The following is a 5,719-nucleotide window of genomic DNA, read 5'->3' as shown; positions in this document are numbered from 1 at the left end:
ATCCCAATACAAACAAACTTTTATGTAGCAAAGTTTTGACAAAAGGGGCTAATTCGGGGTAACGAAGGTTTAAACAAACATTAATATATGTACGCCAAATTGTCTGGTTTTATGATCGAAATGGTTCAACGTCCCGGGGTAGGGTTAAAGGGTACGTTTTTGGATTCTGGCACAATTTTGAAATGAAGGAAGGTGGGGAGGGGGGGGGGGTGTAATAAAAACGTAATTGTCTCTGTATTATGATGAACTGAAAGGAGAGCGGGTATAAAACGCAATATATACGTATACGTATTGCATCCGTGGTCGAGGTTTAGGCGTAAACCAGGATACGGAGGGTCAAGAGGTTCATTATAATATTAGGGGTTTATGGTAGAAGTTTGTGAAAGGGAAAGAGTTATATAAAACGTAAAATGTACTCGATATACTCGAAGTTGGTTGAATTCGTATTCGAAATTGTGGTATAACGTCTCGGTTCTTGTGATTTATGGAGCAACTCTCTGGATTTGAAGAGCGTTAAAGGGTTCGTTTTGTAATTTTGGGCTTTTTAGTTTCTGTAACTTTTTGGTTGACGTCGAGTTGATTTACATTCAAAACATGAAATAAAATGGATTTTTTTTGTCTTCCTATGTCTCTTATCAGACCTTGAATTGTTTCAGTGGAAAGCTCTCTTTAAACAAACCTGACCCGATGTCGACATGCACCTTTAATAGTATGCATCGACTTTGTTATTATAATAGGCTATAGTATGTTGTACAACACTTATAACTAGGTGGCTTATTATCATGAGAATGCTACTTAAAGGTGCTACACCACTTATAACTTAGAAATAGGTGGCTTATTATCATGAGAATGCTACTTAAAAGTTCTACACCACTTATAAGTTAGAACTAGGTGGCTTATTAGCATAAGAATGTTGTTTAAATGCATTACACCACTTACAATTTATGTATCCCCCTCACTCGCCCATTAAAGTATGCCTTACCATAATACAACAGCTTTTGTATAACAAAAATAGAGTTTACAAAGAATATTAAACGAGACTTACCTTCACAAAAATCCAAACAGGGTCGTTGAAAATCGAATTGACTATCACATGGCGGAAAGAGCATCAAACACAGCCAGAACAATGTACCGTTGGAGCATCCGTTCACGACTGTTGGTTCTCCAACTTTGTAATTATCTATGGCTTGAAATTCGCTGTTCAGTCCCCATTGATTTGGGAAAAACGACTCGTTAAATATTCCAAAACTTCGGCAAACTTCGGCACCATTCGGAATACATCGGTCTGTAAAAGCAAGCAGCACATTGAGACATATTACGTACGTACAAATCCATGCTTTTCTTTGAATTCGCATGGTCAAAAGAACACACGAAACGAAAAATTAGTATTTCGAATTCGAACTGGATAAGGGTTTGATTATATAAGGCTTTGCTTTAAAAGTAACACAATTTCGAACACAGTCCTTAAATTCAGTAATCACTTCCGGTTCACGAAAACGTCATGGTCACGTCAAAAGCATCAGAATGTAATCCAAAAATGTTTCCATAACGCATGCTGATCGACATTTATCAACGATATGACCATCGTCATTCTAGCTTTATAGTATTCACAAGAATTCAGGACGCCTCTTCGATTTTTTTTTCGTTCTGATTGGCCAAAATTGATTAGTAAATTCTAAATCCGTTTTAGAGAAAATGCTTCGACATCGACATCCGGTTCAAACACGTTTCGACATTGACATGGAACTATAGCAGATCCTTAATCCTGGAGAATTTCAAAATCTTGAAAAGAAACGAAAATACCGAATATCAGAAAGACGCAAAACGGAAAAAAAAACACGTCGCTAAACTTTTTTCTTTTTCACTCGAGAAATCGTTATCGGCCCTATTAATGCTAATATTTATTAGAGCATATATTTGTATGTTACTCAATAACACTTGAAATTTCACGCAAATTTTAATAACTTTGCACCGGCATTGGATACTTAATCCTCAGAAATCAGAAATTGAAGGCAACGGTTCCTCAGAAATCAGAAATTGGAGGCAACGTATCCTCAGATATCCAAATATATTGATCTATCCTCAGGAGTCCAAAATATGAAGCCGATCTGTCATGCGAAATCCAAAGTCGATCTATCCTTAAATGTCCGAAGAAATTTGAAACTAATGATCTATCCTTAGTAATCTAAACAATGAAGTCGATCTATCCTTAAATGTCCTCAGAAATCCAAATAAATTGATCTATCCTTAGAAATCCATAATATGAAGCCGACCTATCCTTAAATGTCCTTAGAAATTCGAAGGTATTGATGTTGATCTATCCTTCGAATTCCAAATTTTGATGTTGATCTATCCTTCGAAATCCAAACTATGAAGTCGATCTATCCTTAAATGCCCTAAGGAATCTCAAGGTATTGATCTATCCTTAAAAATCCAAAATATGAAGCCGATCTATCCTTAGAAATGTTCACATACAACGTTATCACCAAAATAATAAACTAAAACCACTGTACAAAAACCCAAAACGGTGTTTTTCACTCGACTACAATCTTTCTATAACCTTACAGCGTCTTGATAAAGACCCGTATCGCCGAATACTAAATATAACACATAAAAGCCTGTAGTGTCTTTATTGTACGATTTATGGAAAGCCATGTCTATAACACTCAAAACAACCAATAGCTAAACTCCTCATCCGTGCAATTTCCCACACGTTTTTTGTAGGTTATGGCTGCCCACATAAAATTAGAATTGACAATTAGTGACGTAATGAACTGTAGCATAACCCGTTTTATGAAAATTTCGGTTAATACAATCATAGAAAAGGAAAGGGCAAAGTACGTCGCCTTGTTGTAAACCTAATAGTCTGAATTTTTCTTAGAGAGTCCACATAGACAACAACATTTATATAGCAATATGAGTTTGTAGAGAGTCCACATAGCTAATTAAAAGATGATGTTGTTATATCGCTTTGTCATCGTTGCATTTCAGAGAGTCCACCTATCTAAAACCGTGGTCATGAAATCCTTCTGGAGAGTTCACAAACTAATAGTATAAGTCGTCATAAACACCCACTACCACTTGGCGATTGTGTTTTTCATAACTAGCTCTAATATCTCTACCGATTGTGCAAAATTATTATCACGTATCTAACCAATACATAATATTTCGTAATATTTTGTCAAAAGCTAATAATTGGTCGTAAATCAGATCCGATTGGGATTTAAAGGCTAAAACTTTACTTACGGGACCCCTAGTCCCAAATTGGTCGACTCCCGATAACTAACAGAGCCCAGATAAAGGGTCAGTAAGTTTCAGACTGACCTCTGTCAATAATAACTATCAGAGACCAGATATAGAGTCAGCAAGTTTCAGACTGACCCCTGTCAATAATAACCATCAGAGACCAGATATAGAGTCAGTAAGTTTCAGACTGACCTCTATCAATAATAACTATCAGAGCCCAGATATAGAGTCAGTAAGTTTCAGACTGACCTCTGTTAATAATAACTATCAGAGACCTGATATAGAGTCAGTAAGTTTCAGACTGACCTCTGTCAATAATATCTATCAGAGATCAGATATAGAGTCAGTAAGTTTCAGACTGACCTCTGTCAATAATATCTATCAGAGATCAGATATAGAGTCAGTAAGTTTCAGACTGACCTCTGTTAATAATAACTATCAGAGACCAGATATAGAGTCAGTGAGTGTCAGACTGACCTCTGTTAATAATAACTATCAGAGCCTAGATATAGAGACAGCAAGTTTCAGATTAACCTCTGTCAATAATAACTATCAGAGCCCAGATATAGAGTCAGCACGTTCCTGATTAAAAGACAAACAGCATACTTTCCCGCCCTGATGCTGAAGAGTTTCGAAAAAGAAACCAGAAAAGAACCAACCCAACCCAAAATGCACTTAGGTTACATTTTAAATATTGCATCCGGAAGCAATTTGCATCTTAAATTCTTTAAAAATTTTTAAAGTTAAAAATGATTTTACAAAAATATCCTAATCATTAATGTCAACACGTAAAAGTCAACCGACTTTCGTTTTGATTTGGCTTTAAAAACCGTTCGCAATGACCCCAAGAGGCGCCAATCTCAACACATAAAAGCGTGAAAATGACGTCATTAACACCGGAAGCTATCAATTTAAAATCAAAGGGTTAATTAGTTTCACATAAATTTTTATTAGTTTTTTTAATGTTTTTATCTGTAGCATTAGCATCCTCTCTTTAATTATGTAAGTAGCACTTTAAACTTAAAGATGGATATCCACTTTTTCTTAAGATCATGTGATGCCCAAATTAAAATTTAATCCACTTTGCATATAAGAGATATTTTTATTGATTTTGTAGTGGTGCACCCTCTCTTTAATTATGTAATTAATACTTTATAGGCTACGTTAATTTTAAAGGTAGATTCTCCCTTTTCATACTGTAATATGTAGTAGAGTGATATAGAAATACCACTGTTAAAATAGTACTCAATACATCAATCGTAGAGCAATATAGAAATACCACTGTTAAAATAGTGCTCAATACATCAATTGTAGAGCAATATAGAAATACCACTGTTAAAATAGTGCTCAATACATCAATCGTAGAGTGATATAGAAATACCACTGTTAAAATAGTACTCAATACATCAATTGTAGAGTGATATAGAAATACCACTGTTAAAATAGTACTCAATACATCAATTGTAGAGTGATATAGAAATACAACTGTTAAAATAGTGCTCAATACATCAATTGTAGAGTGATATAGAAATACCACTGTTAAAATAGTACTCAATACATCAATTGTAGAGTGATATAGAAATACCACTGTTAAAATAGTGCTCAATACATCAATTGTAGAGTGATATAGAAATACCACTGTTAAAATAGTGCTCAATACATCAATTGTAGAGTGATATAGAAATACCACTGTTAAAATAGTACTCAATACATCAATTGTAGAGCAATATAGAAATACCACTGTTAAAATAGTACTCAATACATCAATTGTAGAGCAATATAGAAATACCACTGTTAAAATAGTGCTCAATACATCAATTGTAGAGTGATATAGAAATACTACTGTTAAAATAGTGCTCAATACATCAATTGTAGAGTGATATAGAAATACTACTGTTAAAATAGTGCTCAATACATCAATTGTAGAGTGATATAGAAATACCACTGTTAAAATAGTGCTCAATACATCAATTGTAGAGAGATATAGAAAAACCACTGTTAAAATAGTTCTCAATACATCAACTGTAGAGTGATATAGAAATACTACTGTTAAAATAGTGCTCAATACACCAATTGTAGAGTGATATAGAAATACCAACTGTTAAAATAGTGCTCAATACATCAATTGTAGAGCGATATAGAAATACCACCGTTAAAATAGTGCTCAATACATCAATTGTAGAGTGCTATAGAAATACCACTGTTAAAATAGTGCTCAATACATCAATCGTAGAGTGATATAGAAATACTACTGTTAAAATAGTGCTCAATACATCAATTGTAGAGCGGTATAGAAATACCACTGTTAAAATAGTGCTCAATACATCAATAGTAGAGCGATATAGAAATTTTAAAACAGAACCTGAAACATGTTGTTAATCAGAGTTTCACGCTGTGCTATCTTCGGGAAAAGTTCATTAGGGACCCGGGCTGAAATGTGTTATTTGTCTGAAGATCGCATAGCGTGAAAATC

This window comes from Lottia gigantea (assembly GCF_000327385.1).
Source record: "Lottia gigantea unplaced genomic scaffold LOTGIsca_70, whole genome shotgun sequence".
NCBI lineage: Eukaryota > Metazoa > Mollusca > Gastropoda > Lottiidae > Lottia > Lottia gigantea.
Note: the sequence above shows the minus strand (reverse complement) of the source record.